The sequence below is a fragment of the Silene latifolia genome, unplaced genomic scaffold (genome assembly GCF_048544455.1).
Source record: "Silene latifolia isolate original U9 population unplaced genomic scaffold, ASM4854445v1 scaffold_178, whole genome shotgun sequence".
Classification (NCBI taxonomy): domain Eukaryota; kingdom Viridiplantae; phylum Streptophyta; class Magnoliopsida; order Caryophyllales; family Caryophyllaceae; genus Silene; species Silene latifolia.
In genome coordinates, this window is record NW_027413150.1 from 69572 (window position 1) to 90758 (window position 21187).

General features: G+C 36.0%; 1 pseudogene; it reads left to right on the forward strand.

Annotated features, from left to right (window-relative positions):
* Nucleotides 1–15280: 15280 nt before the first annotated feature.
* Nucleotides 15281–19775, forward strand: LOC141638105 (uncharacterized; annotated as a pseudogene).
* The last annotated feature ends 1412 nt before the right edge of the window (nt 19776–21187 follow it).

The following is a 21187-nucleotide window of genomic DNA, read 5'->3' on the forward strand; positions in this document are numbered from 1 at the left end:
GCTCCGATCCTTCATGGATCGATGTAAACTTGAAAAGAATGGGTCAAATTTCTCCGATTGGGATGCCCAACTCAAATTAGCCGCCCAAGGTGACGACAAGCTTCGTTACCTTACCGAGGCCTCTCCACCCGAACCTACTACTAGGTCGACCGCCGCCACTAGGGAAGCATATGAGGCTTACCAAAAGTGTAATACCCCGTATTTTATATAATCGATTAAACGAATATTATTATATATTAGTTATTATACATTTTATTTTACTAATTATATTGGGTTAATTGTTTAGTCGATAATTACGTTAGGTTATTTTACTTGACTCGAGTCGTATCGATCTAAGTTAATTGAGACGGGTTTATACGGAATTCGAAATGTGAGCCAACCCATTTACCCTCGACCCATTTGAGTTGGCCCAATAACATGTTCAGCCCATTTAACCCTAACCCTAACCCTAACCCTAAACCTAATAGTACCCTAATCCCTCAACCCGCCTCCCTCAACACGCCTCCCTCTTTCATCAGTCTCCATATCAACTTTCACGCATAGAGAGAGAGAGAGAGAGAGAGAGTGGCTGTGGGTGGTTGACGGCGCAGCAGGGAAGATATAGGGGCTAGTGTCGTGACCATGGGCAACCCCTGGTGGTCATTGTTATGGCGGCGGGAAAGGTATGGTGCAACCGTCCCTTCGTTTTCATTTTTCTGTCGAATTGTTGGGGGTTGTTTCGTGTCCTATAGAGGTAAGGCTGGTGGTTGTTGACGGGGTAAGGGAAATGGGTGATAAGTGACAAGTGTAGGGGTGGTGGTTAGGGTGGTTTTAGGTGGGGATAGTGGTTGTGAAAGGCGGCATTGACAGGGGGTAGCAAACGGGTTTAAGCAGGGGATTTTCAGACGGGTTTAGATGGGTATGTTTGGGGTGGCGCCACCGTGGACTTGGGGGAGGTCGAAACGGTCGTGCCACTGTGTCTGGGTGCGTGGTTTGGCGGCGAGCATGACGGTGGTGGTTTGGCAGGGGTTAGGAAATGGTTGCGGTGGTTGTAGGATGAGTATTAGAGGTGTTTGGTGAGGCGTGGTGGTGAACCAGGCCAAATGGCGGCACTGGTTTGACTCGCCGGCGGGAGTCGACCTCAGTGGGGGTGGTCGTTGGTGGCTGGGTCAGTGTGGGGGATTGGGCTGGTGGCTGACACGGCCTCGTGGTGGCGCGTGGGTGCGTGTGAGCGCGTGGGAAGGGGGCGGTGTTGATGACGGGTTGCTTTAGTGTTGAAACGGGTTTTTGTAATTGTTTAATCATTAGAATTCGTTAAGTTATCGTATTCTTAATTAATTATTTAATTCCCGAGTCAGTTAAGTAATTCAAGTCGGGTTTTGAGCCGGGTTTGTTAAAATGAAAAAAAAGTTACTATATCGGGAAAGTTTCCATTTTAAGAAATTCTACTTTAGTAACTTCCTATGTTGGGAAGTTGGGTCAAATACTAATCGGGTTATTTAGTTATCGGTTGGGCATAAGTTTGGTGTCGGGATTGTATTTCGGGAAAGCTTCTATTTTGGGAGATTTCTATATTTAGTAGTTAGTAATTATAAATATTATAATTGTTTTAGGTGACGGATTCGTGAAGGATCGATAATCAAATTCGTTGCTTTATGTTCTGGACTGCTTGAACTGCTTAATTGGATTTGCTGGCACTGTGAGGTAGGGAAATACACTTGACTTATTATCGTTGTTGTTTAATTGTGTGACTTGATTCGTGGTTGTTGATTTACGTTATGATTCATATATGGGAAGGTGATTGACTGAATTGATCGTATTGAATATGATATCACAACATCGGGTAACCGGCATGATTTTATGATTTATCGATTCAGTTGATTTTATATATATATATATATATATATATATATATATATATATATATATATATATATATATATATATATATATATATATATATTGTGTTGCATTAATTTATGTTGAGGATCTCATATGCATTGGAGTTGGAGGATGGTGTAGGAGTGACGATGTTGAGATACGATGTGAGTTGTGATAAGGCCCAGGCGGGTTCTGCAGGACTTGCCCTGGTGTCCTCAGCTGCGAGCTGGCAGATCGGCTACGGTCGATATATATAGTCTACCGGGGATTGGTATGGCTGGGTTGTCCGGGGTATGAGATATGAGATATGAGTTGAGATGGAGATGGAGGTGACGGAGGAGCATGCATATCATATTTTGTTGTTTTATTGTTTTCCCTACTCAACCTCGTGGTTGACCCTGTGTATTCGTGAATGAAGGAAAAGTAGATCTATATACTAACATATTCATATATGTCATGATTTAATTTGTCATAAAATTAAATATGGATTTTATGCATGCAAACATTAATAAAAGAAGATAAGAAAACATTTTCTCACCATAATAATTTCGGTCATATTGGGCACTAACAAGATCTCCTTCTTGTTAGTTCTTGAGCTTTCCATTAATGGATGAACATTCTTGACTTCAAATTAGAAGCCCTCCAATTAGTTGCACCCAAAACTATCCCTTAATCCCACAAACTAACATGTACTAGATGTTTATATTGTGGTTTACCTTAAATTTGATTACTAATACTCATATATTACTTTGATAATTTTAGTAATCTTTTGAACAATTTAGATTAAAATCTCATCCTTTTGATGAAGATGGAAGAGAGAGAAGAGAGGAAATTATACATGAACATTTTGCATGTGGAAAAATTAGAATGAATGATGGTAAAATTAGAGAATAAAAATTCTCTACTAACTCTCCAAAAACCGGTTGGAGGAGTCCTAAAAGACCAATGCATGGTCTTTGCTTTTTACCTTTTTGTCTTATCAATATTGTAGGTGTAAGGTTATGAAATAATAGGTATGATTATAATAATTTTAGGCATTAAAATAATACACCCATCATCCTCCACTACCTACAATATTTCGGTCCATATGTAAAATGGACTACCATTTTATTTTGTCAATTTGTTACTTGTCACACAATATGTCACATGTTATGAGAAACATGTTATTAATTAATTTAATGCATATTTATCACATAAATATCATTTCATGAATTAATTAAATTACATACAACAAATTGACTAGTGATACTTGATCACACAAATAAAATGGGTCATATAGTTATAATTCACAACTTCTTGTAATTATAATTAACCATTCATTCTTATCTTTATTGTTTCTCAAACAATAAATAATTTTAGCAACAAAGCATTTTATTACAAAAATAAATCTTATTTAATCCCATTACAATAAGATATCAATATTCTCTTTCTCACAAATCGAATTGTTCAATTTTAAGGAATTAATTAATCAGACGGTATACAACTAATTAACCTTTTCAATTAAGGGAATCGTCCTTTAGGTGTGACCTCAAGGGATCAACTGATCACCACCGTCGCACGACAGTAATGTCAAACTCTAGCCAGCCAATCATTACCGATATGTGTGGACCAGTTGACTATATATGTAATGTATCATCCCTTCCGTATTCTTGAAATGAGATTTAATAATAATATTTAAATCATGTGATCGCACTATTGTTGAGGACACATTTCCCAACAATCTCCCACTTGTCCTCGACAAGTGTGCGTCACCAATTCTCTTGTCCTATTACTATCTCCCACTCAATGCAAGGTGTCTTTCGGGTCGTACTTGCAAGTGATCATATCGAGAGTGGTTTCCTCGATCTGGAGAATAACTGATTGACCGGAATTTATCCACCATGGATACCTTCCGAGCGTGGCCACGCATTTCCAGTTCATTACTCCTCGAGTGGCCCTGAGATATTGTTTTAACCCTGACAAGGGGGTGGACAATTCCTATCGCACTTATTCCCTTCGACTAGCCACAGCCATCATAACCCAAAATATGCCCATTTGACCCCATTTACGAAGGTCGTAGTAACACAAATCAAAGTTAATCAAATCGTGCCATCTTAGGCGAATAGTCTTTAGTCAAAGAATCGACTCATTAGAATACTATAGTAGCTCTCGCCACGACCAGGCTTTATAAATTTGCCAGGACTCTATAAGCGGTCACACGCCCGACAAAGTGTTCCTAACGAGTCTGCCTATGTGATCGACTAGTCATCTCACATGACCGTATGGCACTTGAACTTGCCATCAATCGCATCACACTCTAGTCACTTCGAGACGTCACCTCATGTAAGTGACTATGGGCGAATACAATGCTAATCCGTGTTCACTTTAACGGGGTTCAATTGTCTCTACAACCCGTTTGGATGTAACAAAGTATAATAAAAGAGTTTTAAAGTAAAACTCGAACGACAAATGTGATTATCACATATGAATAGTCAATGCCTGATTACTATTTCATATTCTATAATCTAATTTGATCTTGTACGTAGTTGTTCATTTCAATTCAATTGAAATAACATGACTCATCATGTTTAGCCTTTGAGAAGGCTTTGGTTAGTAGGTTTTATTAACTTCTTGCACCTTACTCAACCTTACTACATACTTGTTTTCCTTTATAATGTAGACATTTGCATTAAAAAACTTTTTCGAGTACGTGTCGAGATCCAATCAAGACATAGGCCCTCTAGCCTAAGAATAGCTCCCACTTTGTTTTCACAAAGTGTGCGGGACTCATCCTCTTGCACATCTCATGATTACAAGTGTACTCAATTTCCGTTATAAATATTTCTTATTGTTCTTTATTGCCTAGAACAATTCTAGAAAATCTACTTCTTAATTAACATTGCCACAATGGTATCTTAACCATCCTGATGGTTTTGTCGGAAACCATGCGCAATCTCAATTGTCAATTGTCACTTGTGTAACACCCTTACACAAAATTGCATCATAAACACTTTGCTTTCTGACCTTAATGCTTCAGTAAGTACTTAAGGGTAATCTTTATTGCTTACTGGGAAAAGATTACTTAAATTCGATTTTGAAAATAATTCATCATACTCCAAGTATATGAAGTGTTATACATCATTTTCTATTTAATTGATTCGGCAGCGGAAGCAAATGAAATCAATCAAATATGTTCAATTTAATTGAACTAGTCATGAATCTTATCAACATAAACTTCTTTCGACGCTAATATCATGTGGATTTATCTTCATAAATCCGGATATTCAAGATGTATTATAATACTCCAAAAGTCTTAAATCATTCTCAATGATCAATATGTCATCCACATATCGGACTAATTTAAAAATTCCGTAACTCCCACTAAACTCCATGTATAAACACAACTTCTCGACTTATCGAGAAATGTTTTACCACATGATCAAAATGTTGATTCTAACTCATTGATGTCCTACTTAAGACCCTCTCTTAAGTTTCACATTATCTTAGGATTGCAAGAATCTACTAAACTCAAGACATGTATTGAATACATTCCTTCTATTGAAGAAGTGGGTTTTAGATTCACTCGCTATGTATTTCATAACCTCATGATGAAACACAATCCCTAAGAAGATCCAAATAGACTTAATCATTTCAATTAGTGCAAAACCCTTTGCAACCAATTTTGCTTTGAAATATCTCTTTATTAGTGCAAAACCCTTTGTCACTAATCAAGCCCTTTTGATTCGGATTTTCATGACTCTAAGCCTTGTATTGAGTTGTGACTTAAACACTCTTATGTAAGTCATATGTTCATTACTTTCTAGAAGTAATCAACTTGAATCAAACAATTTCTTTTGTAAGTTATAAGCTCTTTTCTTTCTTAAAAGTAGCATGAATTCATCATTTTTAACAAGTGACGAATTTAACCTCCTAGGTTTTAAAGAAACAATATTTTACATAAAACGTCTCATGTAGCCAAGAAAGACCAGTTTCTTGCGACATAACATTCTCTGTGGCATTCTTTGTGGCTCTTGAATAATTTCTCCCACTCTGTCTTCTAAAATAAACTTGTATTTTAGAAAGACAGCTTCACGAGCCACAAACCCGTCGTACTCGTGATAATTGAAAAGGAAAAATGAGCATTTGTTTCTTGTGAAAACTTACAAACATGGTACCCTTACCATTTCATATCTCATATGATTCGATTTAGTGGAAAAATAATTTAGACAAAAATGATAAAATCCCCAAAATGATCAAGTAACTCATAGTAACTTGATTGAAGTCCAAACCATATCGAATAGCGTTTGAATTCTTATCCAATCACACATTATTCCATAATACGTACTAAGAGAGATTAATTTGTGATACTATATCACATTTTCTTTGGCTTATATCAAAGTCTTCACTTTGATAATCCCATCACGACTAAATCGTGATTCCTTGAACTCTTTGAAATTCTTCAAAGATTTCTCTATTTACCTTATTAAGTGAACATATTAGCGTCAACTTAAATCGTTGGTAAAAGAAAATGATCAACCTATTTTGGATCGATGATATACAACCTCGATCTCCTTTTCAACCAAAAGGCACGAGACATCTTGCTTTGAATACAAGATACGCATATACCATTAAAAATCTAATGGTTTCAAAGTACTCGATAACACTTTGCGTTCATCATTCCAAAATTTAAGGTTTAATCTTGGGTTACCAATTTGAGTCTTACATCATCTACATGATATATATTATTCTAGTTTGGTTTAGAATATAATCACCTTGATAATGGGCTAGCCATACATCAAATCGTGGTGTATAGGGTCACAAAAAGTGAAAACCTCTTTTGTATCTTAACAAGTTTATATCCTTATTTAGAGTTTATGCACTTAATAGTCATAATTAAGTACAACTTTAAATCCAAAAACTAGATTGAGTACACAATTACTCTATCTCTCGACATTATTGTTGCTAGTCGTCATATTCTTATCATCCCATGTATCAAACATAATGATGAAAACCACCACCGGTTTCTAATATTGACGAAGTAGTACTAGCAAAATTTATGTCAATCATATAAACATTTAAAGAAGAAGATCCCATTAGATGTCCCACAATTAACTTATTGATTCTTCAATAATTTGGGGTAGTTTCCTTTCTCGTGTCCAACATTTAAGACAATGAAAACTTTATCGGTCGGGATTGATAAGTTTAGTATCGTCATTCTCAACAACTTTACCTTTAACATAACCTTGTATCAATTCCTTTATAATCTTTACTTCTTGAACCTCGTCCTCATCTTAACGGTTTAAGAGAATGCTCCCACTTATTTCAATGAGTCTTTGCTTTGAGAAGCAAAATTGAATTCATGAAGATTACTCTTCATTTGTTCGTTTTAGTCTTAAAACTTTCATTGAAGTGGTTCCGTTATTTTGGTCAATTACGAATTCTTGACAAAACTAATTACCAAAACAATTTATCGCTTCAAGGTACTTAATTCAATTAAGTATATGAATAACAATCCATTGTAAGTAGATGTGTTAGTCAAAAATCAAAAACCTGTTTGATAATGAATAACTTTTATCTATAATCTTTACAAGAGATCCTTCCAATGGATAATATGAGGTTTTAGAAGAAAATTCATATTTGTTTTTAGTTATGATGTTTTAATGGAGATTTGAATCAAAAATCGAAATGATATCGTATATGAATTGTGGTAAAGAAATAGAAAAATATGATAACGGAATAATGAAAACAAAACATTTATCGTTTTATTAATACTTGAAAAAAACAAGTATAGCATTTACATAGTGACCTCTACCCAACTATGATAAATGATTCCAAGACCCAAATTCATATCGACTTAGGCACGGTATGGCCGATGAAACCCTTATCAATATAACTCGGTGGATTAACGCTTTAATCGATTCTACTTTTAGAACTCTTGGTCGATAAAATTACTCTAATATTTATCTATAGCCCGGAACACATGCAACTACGGTCGCGAATACTTCCGTTGAGCTCAATCCAAATTTCGAATAAATGTGTCCAAGATCCAAATCCACATCAACTTGGGCACGGTATGGCCGATGAAACCCTCATCAACATGAATTCGGTGGATTAACACTCATCACCCACTTCCCCTACGTAACAAGGTTTGTACCCGGTAGGGCCGAGTGCACTCCCTCGCGAAATAGGTTTTCATGGTTTCTACTATTTGGTAAGGCTATGTCTCAATTGTTTATTTTAGCGAAAGGTCATGTCAATTTATATCTATCACGTTTTAAGTGAACTAAAACGGTGAACTACGATAATTCTAATTGACACGGCCGATAAACTCGATAAAATAAGGATGCATGTTTTAGTTATGGCGATTTAGCGATGCATGTGACATAAAATAAAATGCAAGCATAAAGATAAATAAATCCTAGTATGGCCTTTCCTAAAATAGAAAAACTATTTAACTATTACATATTCGGAAACCAACTCCATTGGTCCCTTGAACTTCGGTTGTGGCACGCATCTCGAGGTAACACCGTCTTTATGTATCGTCATTCTTGAAGAAATCCGTCTTTGGGAACTCCGGAATGGATAAAATTACATAATAAATTACATAATTTCCTATTATACATTTGTAACTAAAATAAAATTAATCTATTAAATTACAAAACGGTGATACGAGATCACAATAAATTACAACCGAATCGATATTCCCATACATTTCGGGAAATACCAATTAAAACTAAGGCCATACTAAGTAAAATTACATAATTCAAAAATTACATAAATTAAAATTATGACAATCATAAAGAAAAATGCAGCATTATAATATGTATGAACATGCCCAATTTTATGCTAAATCGCCTTTAATTAGCCAATATCGTATATTACTCGGTTTTTACGATTTGCGTGATTTCAACATTTTATAATCACAAAAATACATAAACTCATATTTATGCATAAGTTAATTACCCTAACCTCTTAGGACTCAAAATTTAGTCTTCACTAACAATTTGACCATAATTAACCCATGTTTTATAAAATTGTTCATAAATGGACCAAAAATTACAAAAATAAGCTATAAACTTCAAATAAATCACAAAATTTCAAATAAATTCAAAATTTGAAATTTAAACTCATGAACATTCTGGAAAAATACCATGACACTCATAATGTTCAAAATCTTAGGTTAAAAATTTCGAAATTTTTCCGGAAAAACAATGTTGCGGTTTATCGATTTTTAATAAAATAATCATAAAAACATGGAAAAATTACATTCATTAACTTTTCAATTTTAGATCTGAAAAAGATAATAAAATGCAACATTAGACGTTTTTCCTAAGTCATAGATTATGTTTTATTAATTTTTCACTAATAATGTCACTATTCATGCTATTTTTCTTCAAAAATTCATAAATCATGCAAAAAGACTTCTTTATAGCCAATTATTTTACACACATCTTGTAAAATTGCATGTGACAACATATTAATTTTCTATGACCAGATTCGAAATTTAACTCATATTAACCTATGCATTTGCCATCATATACTTTGTAGAACAATATATCAATCAGTTAATATTTAGGCAACGATATTTGAATTTCATGCGCAACCTCAAGCAACTTTTCTACCCTTTCTCTCATATGCACTCAGGGTTTCCGGGTCAAACTGAGAGGGCCGCTGGTTCGGTGTGAGGGGGCCCCTAACTCATACCTTACCTTAGTGTGCTCCTAATAGTTCTATCCCAGGGTTCATTTTAATTAGACACAACCTAGGTTCATTGGGCTCATTGGTTTAGGCCACGAGGATCGTTCGCTCGATACCACTTTGTAACACCCCGGTTTATAAAAGAAGCCTTCGTCAAGACATTCCCTAATAAACCGGACTGTTACCATCTCGGTTTCCCGAGGTAGTGAATAACAAATTAAACTCCAAGGCAATTTATATAATTATTTTTAACTTAATTATTACAAAACCTCTTTACGTCAAATTACAAGAACTAACATAAATAAGAGTGAAAGTCTTCTAGATGATGATCTAGCTACTAAGTCGTCTGATCCAGTGTCTCACGCCCATCCAGCTCCCGTTCTATCTCTTAACCTGTCAAGTCTGCTCGCCAATATTTGGGTCATCACAGGTGTTCACTGTTGGGAAATGTGTCCTCAACAATAGTGCGATCACATGATTTAAATATCATTATTAAATCTCATTTCAAGAATACGGAAGGGATGATACATTACATATATAGTCAACTGGTCCACACATATCGGTAATGATTGGCTGGCTAGAGTTTGACATTACTGTCGTGCGACGGTGGTGATCAGTTGATCCCTTGAGGTCACACCTAAAGGACGATTTCCTTAATTGAAAAGGTTAATTAGTTGTATACCGATACAGATTAATTAATTCCTTAAAATTGAACAATTCGATTTGTGAGAAAGAGAATATTGATATCTTATTGTAATGGGATTAAATAAGATTTATTTTAGTAATAAAATGCTTTGCTGCTAAAATTATTTATTGTTTGAGAAACAATAAAGATAAGAATGAATGTTTAATTATAATTACAAGAAGTTGTGAATTATAACTATATGACCCATTTTATTTGTGTGATCAAGTATCACTAGTCAATTTGTTGTATGTAATTTAATTAATTCATGAAATGATATTTATGTGATAAATATGCATTAAATTAATTAATAACATGTTTCTCATAACATGTGACATATTGTGTGACAAATAACAAATTGACAAAATAAAATGGTAGTCCATTTTACATATGGACCGAAATATTGTAGGTAGTGGAGGATGATGGGTGTATTATTTTAATGCCTAAAATTATTATAATCATACCTATTATTTCATAGCCTTACACCTACAATATTGATAAGACAAAAAGGTAAAAAGCAAAGACCATGCATTGGTCTTTTAGGACTCCTCCAACCGGTTTTTGGAGAGTTAGTAGAGAATTTTTATTCTCTAATTTTACCATCATTCATTCTAATTTTTCCACATGCAAAATGTTCATGTATAATTTCCTCTCTTCTCTCTCTTCCATCTTCATCAAAAGGATGAGATTTTAATCTAAATTGTTCAAAAGATTACTAAAATTATCAAAGTAATATATGAGTATTAGTAATCAAATTTAAGGTAAACCACAATATAAACATCTAGTACATGTTAGTTTGTGGGATTAAGGGATAGTTTTGGGTGCAACTAATTGGAGGGCTTCTAATTTGAAGTCAAGAATGTTCATCCATTAATGGAAAGCTCAAGAACTAACAAGAAGGAGATCTTGTTAGTGCCCAATATGACCGAAATTATTATGGTGAGAAAATGTTTTCTTATCTTCTTTTATTAATGTTTGCATGCATAAAATCCATATTTAATTTTATGACAAATTAAATCATGACATATATGAATATGTTAGTATATAGATCTACTTTTCCTTCAATCGGTATCAAGAGCCACGGTTGTTTGCATGCAAATTGGTTAAAAGTTTTTCCGAGTTATAAGAATAACAAATAAAACTTGTAAAATTTGTGTTATTATGATATATCACGAAATAAATTCATGCATGTTAATATTTCTGGTCCTAAAATGATTTAGGATATTTTGGTTAATTTTACGGATTTTTATTGTTCATATTATACAATAATGACAGGATTCTACACTCCTTGTCCAAAGTCAAAGCGTATGTTCAATTCCGGTGAATTTTAACATGCAAGACAAGGATGTGTCTCTTGAAGAATTGCACAAGTTACTTGTGCAAGCCGAGAGGGACATGGGGTTAAATGTGAACCCTCCAAAGGATGTGCTTAACATAAGCACTAAGAGTAAGGGGAAGTTCAAGAAGAATGGGAGGAAGGGTAAGATTCAAGCTCCCACTTTCACCAAAGCTAAAGCTTGTGAAGCTAGCACTTCAAAAATCAAGAAGGGCCCTCTTGATAAATGCCATTATTGTAATGGTATGGGATATTGGAAAAGAAATTGTTCCAAATACCTTGGTGATATTAAGGTTGGAAAGATTACTCCAGTAGGTAAATGACTATCCTTTCTTTTATGTTTCTAATTCAACTATGGTATTGTGATACAAAGTTGTGATAATGTATCTCCTTTTTATTGTAAATAGGGCCTCCACCAAGCAAAGACAAAGGAAAAGAAAAGCAAGCTTAAGAAACCATCAAGGAGCTAGGAATAGCTTTCATGGAGCTTCGCTTTTTATTGTCTTATTTTAAATTATGTTTTGGATTTTTAGAACCTTAAGTTTCCGTGTTTGACATGGAAAGGTATTTTGGATAATTGGTTGTATTTTGGATAATGGTGGCTTGGTTTGCAACCCAAGTCACCCGTTTTATCATTTTATCCTTTGTTCTAAAATCCGTATTTAAATGCTTGCTCTTAGAAACATATGATTATTCACTTAAAGTGATCTAATAGACAACTATAATGACGGGATTCATTATATGTCCACATGCTTAAGGCTTGTATATGATCATTTATAAAGTAGTGTTGAGTCTATGAACTCTCTTAAAGGAATGTCAATCACCAAGTACACTTACGAAATCTATTAGTCAATCTATGAGATAGTTCTCCTTATACTTCAAATTCATTATTTGTGTCTCATATGCTATCTTTGAATCTCTAGTGTATTTATTCTAAAGATAGAGTGGGAGAAAAATGAGGACACAACACACGAGGTAAGATATATTGTGTACTTGTGTAAATGAGATCTACGCAAGGTAGAATGATTTGAATGAAGGTATATCTATTTATATAGTATACCAAATAGATGAGATCTATGGTCTCAAGTAAGTTCTATATGACAAAGAGACCAAGTGAAGTAATCGAAAGAACATATTCTTAAGATAACTACACGAGAAGACCAAAAGAAAGTTTTGGAACAAAATGACTAATGTAAAGTCTTAACAAGAGTTTTGACTAGTTTATGATAAATTTTGACCAATAGTTTCAAACCTTGAGATTTACTTAAGAGCCTAAATGAATCAATGTAACATCCTAGTAATAAGCGGTATTTATGACTAGAGGTTGCAAGGATTGATATACCGATATCTTCAATAGCCAAAGTTTTAAACCACGCAGATGTCATTACTTAACCTCATTATGAAAATGAATTGGTTAAACCTCCTTCTAAAAGGGATATTTTGAAGGATGTGTATTGGATATTACTTATATTTAATAAATGACATTGCCACACATCATTATGACATGAATGTGTTAGAGATTTAAAATCTCTTTCCATAAGGTTAAGATGAGACCTCTTCGAAATAGGAATTTTGAAAGGATATGATGGGAACATATATGGTTTCATCTTAATAACTTTGCAAAGCAACATACATTCCAAATTTTGAAACGTTTTCAATTGAGTAATCAATTTCGAAACATGTGGAATTAAGTGGGAGCATTAGAAATTTTCATGTGAAGACATGGAATTTAGTGGGAGCCATCATCCTTTGAATGTTTACAACTCATCACTCATTGAAGAATGACGAGCTAATACCTTCTTTCACAAAAAGTATTTGAGTTTTCAATTCTGGATGAATATGGACTATGATGAATCCAATTACATCAAGAAATATTGGATTAGTATTAAGAGATACACATCGTATCAACATTCACATAGGTTATTCATGTAGATGAAAATGGAATTGCCATTAGCAGTCATGGTCGTTCATTGAACCTATGAACAGTTGATCTCATGATTATTAGTAACTAATGTTTCCGCCATTAGAATAATCATGCACATGTCCAACGGTGAATCATATGCATAAGAGCATGATGATTCATTAGTAAGCCATAATAGGAACGTCATGAATTCTCGAGGAGAATTCGATGAGCAATTTCAGTGTTTGACAGAATACTCTATTATGTGTTAAGAGGTTGCACATATTATAGAAAGTTCGAACACACGTAAAGATTTATGAAAATCCTAAACTTTTCAAATCAAAAGGAGAAATAAGAAGTTATTGGAAAGATACTTAGTTGAATAAGAAGTTACTCAAAACTAATCTTTCCTAACTATGCTAGGACTTGTAAGAAGTGCTAGGCTGATCATCTTGACAAATTGTTGCAAGACTCTACAAAACATGTACCTAGTGCATTGTGTGTGGATGGAGTACTTGATCAGTACAAGTTATATCATTCACCACAAATTCGTTCGTTATGTGATAATCGATAAGGAAGTTCTTTCAAGATAAAGAACCAAAACCGAGGTCGGGAACCTTGATGTGTACTTGGTAAGGTCCATGCTATGAGAAGATAACATGAACATAAAGGAAAATGCGATTATAAGAAGTTTGAACACATGGACACATGACATGTTAAACTTCTATTACAATCAACAAGTGTTTATACACTTACGATTTGCATCACAAGGTTGTAATATGGTATTGACTACCCGAGTGTGATGTCGACATTTGTCGTTTGAGTTATTATTAACTCACCTTGTACATTGTTATATCCAAATGGGTTGTGGAGACAATTGAACCCCGTTAAAGTGAACGTGGATTAACATTGTATTTTGATACGATATTGATTGATGAAGAAGTTAACTTAGATCTGGAGCAGCTAAATGAAACAGTCCCGAGGACTGTTCAGATCAATCAGCTATTTGGTGTCAAGTCCGAATCAGCCAAAGGAGTCGTGTGTTTACTTGGGCTCCAAGTATAGTCTTACCTTGGACGCCAAGCAACAAAGACCGAGTATGGAGAAGCAAGGAAACGTGCATAGGCAAGCACAAAGTCGGTTGCCATATCTTTCCTTATTTAAGTTTTCCTAATTAGTAGTCTATCCGGTTTTAGGAAAGTTTCCAATTTTCTTAAAATCTGTTTTAGTTAATTATTTCCTAGTTGTTATTTCCTTTAATTATTTTCCCTAAAAGTATTAGGATTATAATAAGGCAAATTAGCCATAGCCTATGTCGAGTAAGATTAGGGAAGTCGATTGTTTCCTTAAGTCCTCTAGGAGTCGGTCTAGCTTAGTATAAATAGGGAGCTATTGTATCCTTATTTCACATCCAAGAATTATCAATAAACTTGCAAAGTTTCGTTTACATTGTGTAAGCATAGGTTCGACGAGTTTCGTTCCGAATTTCGTTATTGTTTGACGCGTTTTCGAACATTAACACGAGTTATAATCAATAGGTCTTGATTATAATTCACCATTGGTTGAGCTATAGGTCTAGCTCAAGCAAATATCCTTTTATTTTCTTGTTTCGTTTATATCACAAAAAAACACATAAAAATTACTAAGTTCTCGTTCAATCGACAGTTCAATAAACCGTTCAAATCTTATAAATCGACAATCGACAGTCTTCAAGATTGTCCAGTTTGGTTAATTCCATTTTGCAACTCTAACGAATCTAATTCTTTTGAGTAATTTTCGTATCATTTGGCATCAGAGCCAGATTTGTTGATCCAGGACGGTGATCATGGATTTTAATGATCCAAATTTTCTTCAAAATCTCCAAGAGGCTTTAAAGAACATCAACTTTACCCCAGGACAGCGTATGCAACCACGGAGAGAACCGGTCAAGTACATGGATGAGTTCAAAATCAATGAACTTCCGGAGTTTGTTGGTGGCACGGATCCCGAGGAATATTTTGAATGGGAAAGACAGATGGAGAGGATGTTCGACTTCAAGGACATTGATGATGAGAAGCGTTGCAAATATGCAATCTTGAAGCTACGCAAGAACGCATCTTTATGGTATGAAAGTTTGAAGGCTGCTAGGGCACGTGAAGGGAAGGAAAAGCTAGCTTCATGGGAGTCTTTAAAACGTAAGCTACGAAAGAGGTTTGTTCCCAAAACTCATAAGATTGATTTATATCGTAAATTGGCTGAATTAATGCAAGGGAGCTTGAGTATTGCCGATTATATTGCTGAATTTGAAAGAATAACCCTTATGAGTGAAGTAGAGGAGATTGAGGAACAAAAGATGGCTCGTTTCTTTCGAGGGTTAAACCTTAATATTGCTCATGCGGTCGAGATGCACCCTTATTCTTCTTTCGATATGTTATGTGATCTTTGTATCAAGGCGGAAGGGCAAAATAAGACTAAACGTGCTTATGTGAGTAACTCATCGAAAGTTAATCCTTGGAGTAAACCTGATTTGTCTAAGAATATGGGAGCTAGTTCGAGTTCTAGTTCGAAACCTACTGTTCCAGCAACACCAGTCGCTCAAACAGTCCCTAAGACTGTTCAGACGCCTAAAGAAAAGAGTTTGGCTACTGTTCGTTGTTTTAAGTGTCAAGGTTTTGGACACTTTCAGAATGCTTGTCCTAACAAACGAAATATCACATTGCGAGAGGCCGTGGATGTTCGTGATGAGTTATTTGAAGAAGACAACGAAGATGGGTTGTTTCTATTGAATGAAGCCGAGGAGGGAGAGGTGGATTTTGAGCCTTATGAACCACCTATGTATGATACTAATCTTGTTCTACGACGTACTTTGCAAGCTAATACAGAGCCTATTACAACGGAGCAACGAGACCAGATTTTTCATACAAAGTGTCAAGTGAAAGACAAGTGGTGTAGTGTGATTATTGACGGAGGAAGTTGCACGAATGTGGCTTCAACGGAGATGGTAGAAAAATTGGCACTCGTTACTATGGTACATCCTAAACCTTATAATTTACATTGGCTTGATGATGGTAGCAAGGTGAAGGTTACAAGACAGGTACGTGTTGGTTTCACAATGGGTTCTTACAAGGACGAGGTGCTTTGTGACGTTATTCCTATGGATGCTTGTCATATTCTCTTAGGACGTCCTTGGCAATTTGATCGTAATGTTAATCACAATGGAAGAAGTAATGAATATTCTTTATTGGTGAATGGCAAGAAGATAGTATTGCGTCCTATGTCCCCGGAAGCAATTCGAGCTATGCACGCAGAGAAGGGTAAGAAACCAAGTTTGTCTATGTTTGCTAGTGAACGAGAGGTGGAGCAAGCTATTGATGATGGTGAAACAAAGATATGCATTGGTCTCAAGTGAGAGTCCTACAAAGACCATCACAACGAGTCATGAAGATGGAATACTTCAAGAACTATTGCACGAGTTTAAGGATGTCTTCCCCGAAGATGTACCACCGGGTTTGCCTCCTATTCGTGGAATTGAGCATCAAATTGATCTCGTACCAGGTGCACCACTTCCTAACAAGGCCGCTTATCGTAGTAATCCCGAGGAGACCAAGGAGTTACAACGTCAAATTGAAGAACTCATGGAGCGTGGCTATGTTCGTGAGAGTATGAGTCCTTGTGCCGTTCCCGCATTGCTTGTACCAAAAAAGGATGGAACGTGGAGGATGTGCATCGATAGTAGAGCGGTAAATAATATCACTATCAAATATCGCTTTCCTATTCCAAGACTTGATGATATGTTAGATGAGCTTCATGGTTCGGTCATATTTTCAAAAATCGATTTGAGAAGTGGTTATCATCAGATTCGAATGCGTGAAGGTGATGAATGGAAGACCGCGTTCAAAACAAAGCATGGTTTATATGAGTGGTTGGTAATGCCATTCGGTCTCACTAATGCCCCAAGTACCTTTATGAGATTAATGAATGAAGTTTTGAAACCATTCTTGGGACGTTTTGTTGTCGTCTACTTGGACGATATTCTAATTTATAGTAAGAGCATCCAGGAGCATTTTGAACACTTACGGGCAGTGTTTGAAACACTTCGAAAGCAGCAGCTATATGGTAAGTCCGAGAAGTGTACATTCTTGGTAGATAACGTGGTGTTCTTGGGTTATGTTGTCTCGAAAGATGGAGTATCGGTTGATCAAACAAAGATAGAGGCTATTCGTTCTTGGCCAAGTCCTAAAACAAGAATCGAGGTTAGATCTTTTCATGGACTTGCTTCCTTCTATCGACGTTTTATTCGTGATTTTAGTACCGTTACTAGTCCTATTACGGAGTGTATGAAGAAAGGCACATTCCATTGGAGCGAGGCCGCCCAAGGGGCGTTTGAAACAATTAAAAGGAAGCTATGTGAAGCTCCCGTGTTAGCATTACCCGACTTCTCACAGCCTTTCGAAGTCGAATGCGATGCTAGTGGTGTAGGAATTGAGTGTTCTTATTCAAAATAAGCGACCCATTGCTTATTTCTCGGAGAAGTTAGGAGGAGCGCGACTTAATTATTCAACCTATGACAAGGAATTTTATGCTATTGTTAGGGCTCTTAATCATTGGAGTCATTATCTTCGTCCTAGTCATTTTATTTTACACTCGGATCATGAATCATTAAAACATATACATGGGCAACAAAAGTTGAATCCGAGGCATGCTAAGTGGGTTGAATTCCTACAATCATTTTATTTTTCATCGAAGTATAAGGATGGTAAGAGTAACGTTGTGGCAGATGCTCTTTCACGTCGTTATTCATTATTATCTACACTTGAAGTTCGTTTGCTAGGTTTTGAGACCTTGAAAGATTACTATCTTGAAGATATTGATTTTGGAAAGATTTACAAGGAATGTCAAGATGGTTCATTCAAAGAATTCGTGATTCAAGACGGATTCCTCTTCAAAGGTAATCTTCTTTGTGTACCTAAGCATTCAGTTCGTGAATTATTGGTGCGTGAAGCACATGGAGGTGGGTTAGCTGGTCATTTTGGTGTGCAAAAGACGTTGGATGTATTGAAGGAACATTTTCATTGGCCAAAGATGCAAGGAGATGTATACAACATTGTGAGCAAGTGTGTGACTTGTCATCTTATGAAAAGCAAGTTCAAGCCCGGAGAATACACTCCATTCACGGTTCCGATTAGACCATGGGAAGATGTGTCGATGGATTTCATTGTTGCTTTGCCTCGCACTCAACGAGGTAAGGATGCTATCATGGTGGTAGTTGATCGTTTCTCAAAGATGGCGCATTTTGTGGCTTGTAACAAGACGGATGACGCAAGTAATGTGGCTGATTTGTATTACAAGGAGATCGTTCGTCTACATGGAATACCAAAGACAATAGTTTCTGATCGTGATTCAAAATTTTGAGTTACTTTTGGAACACATTATGGAGGAAGGTTGGAACAAAGCTCTTGTTTAGTACTTCACACCATCCACAAACAGATGGGCAAACTGAAGTTACTAATCGTATTCTTGGAACTATTTTGCGAGGATTGGTAAGCAAGACTCAAAAGGATTGGGATTTAAAATTAGCACATGCCGAGTTCGCTTACAATCGTTCTCCTACGTTTGCAACAACTCACTCTCCATTTGAGGTTGTTTATGGTTTGAATCCTTACTTACCGTTAGACTTGATACCGTTACCTAAAGATGAATTGGTGCATAAGGATGCGGAGTCAAAGTTGAAGTCTATGATCAAGCTACATGAACAGGTAAGAGAACGGATCAAAACCGTTAATGAGGCTTACAAGAAGAAATCAAACAAACATAGGAAGCCAAGGCTTTTCAATCCAGGAGATTTGGTATGGTTACATTTGAGGAAAGAAAGGTTCCCTAGCAAGAGGAAGAACAAATTAATGCCAAGGGCCGAGGGACCTTACAAAGTGATCGAGAAAGTAAATGATAATGCATACAAAATCGAACTTCCAGGAGACTATGGAGTACATGCTACATTTAATGTCGGGGATCTATCTCCATACCTTGATGATGATGGGATTTCAGAATTGAGGACAATTCCTTTCAAAGGGGGAGGGGATGATACGATATTGATTGATGAAGAAGTTAACTTAGATCCGGAGCGGCTAAATGAAACAGTCCGAGGACCTGCATTCAGATCAATCACTATTTGGTGTCAAGTCCGAATCAGCCAAAGGAGTCGTGTGTTTACTTGGGCTCCAAGTATAGTCTTACCTTGGACGCCAAGCAACAAAGACCGAGTATGGAGAAGCAAGGAAACGTGCATAGGCAAGCACAAAGTCGGTTGCCATATCTTTCCTTATTTAAGTTTTCCTAATTAGTAGTCTATCCGGTTTTAGGAAAGTTTCCAATTTTCTTAAAATCTGTTTTAGTTAATTATTTCCTAGTTGTTATTTCCTTTAATTATTTTCCCTAAAAGTATTAGGATTATAATAAGGCAAATTAGCCATAGCCTATGTCGAGTAAGATTAGGGAAGTCGATTGTTTCCTTAAGTCCTCTAGGAGTCGGTCTAGCTTAGTATAAATAGGGAGCTATTGTATCCTTATTTCACATCCAAGAATTATCAATAAACTTGCAAAGTTTCGTTTACATTGTGTAAGCATAGGTTCGACGAGTTTCGTTCCGAATTTCGTTATTGTTTGACGCGTTTTCGAACATTAACACGAGTTATAATCAATAGGTCTTGATTATAATTCACCATTGGTTGAGCTATAGGTCTAGCTCAAGCAAATATCCTTTTATTTTCTTGTTTCGTTTATATCACAAAAAAACACATAAAAATTACTAAGTTCTCGTTCTGAATCAGACAGTTCAATAAACCGTTCAAATCTTATAAATCTGACAATCAGACAGTCTTCAGCACTGTCCAGTTTGGTTAATTCCGCTGCAACTCTAACGAATCTAATTCTTTTGAGTAATTTTCGTATCATATTTGCCCATAGTTACTTACATGAGGTGACGTCTCGAAGTGACTAGAGTGTGATGCGATTGATGGCAAGTTCAAGTGCCATAGAGTCATATAAGAATGACTAGTCGATCACATAGGCAGACTGTTAGGAACATTTTGTCGGGCCTAATGACCGCTTATAGAGTTCTGGCAAATTTATATAGCCTGGTCGTGGCGAGAGCTTCTATAGTATTCAAATGAGTCGATTCTTTTGACTAAAGACTATTCGCCTAAGATGGCACAGTTTCAGATTAACTTTGATGTGTGTTACTACGACCTTCGTAAATGGGGTCAAATGGGCATATTTTGGGTTATGATGGCTGTGGCTAGTCGAAGGGAATGAGTGCGATAGGAATTGTCCACCCCTAGTCAGGGTTATAACAATATCTCAGGGCCACTCGAGGAGTAATGAACTGGAAATGCGTGGCCACGCTCGGAATGTATCCATGGTGGATAAATCCGGTCAATCAGTTATTCTCCAGATCGAGGAAACCACTCTCGATATGATCACTTGCAAGTACGACCTGAAAGACACCTTGCATTGAGTGGGAGATAGTAATAGGACAAGAGAATTGGTGACTCACACTTGTCGAGGACAAGTGGGAGATTGTTGGAATATGTGTCCTCCGACAATAATGCGATCACGACTGTTGATCATGATGATCACATGTTTAAATCTCATTATAAAGAATACAATTGGGAATTATTTTTCTTGTCAATCGATCAACATATATCGGTAATGATTGGTGACTAGAGTTTGACATTTCTTGTCGTGCGACGGTGGT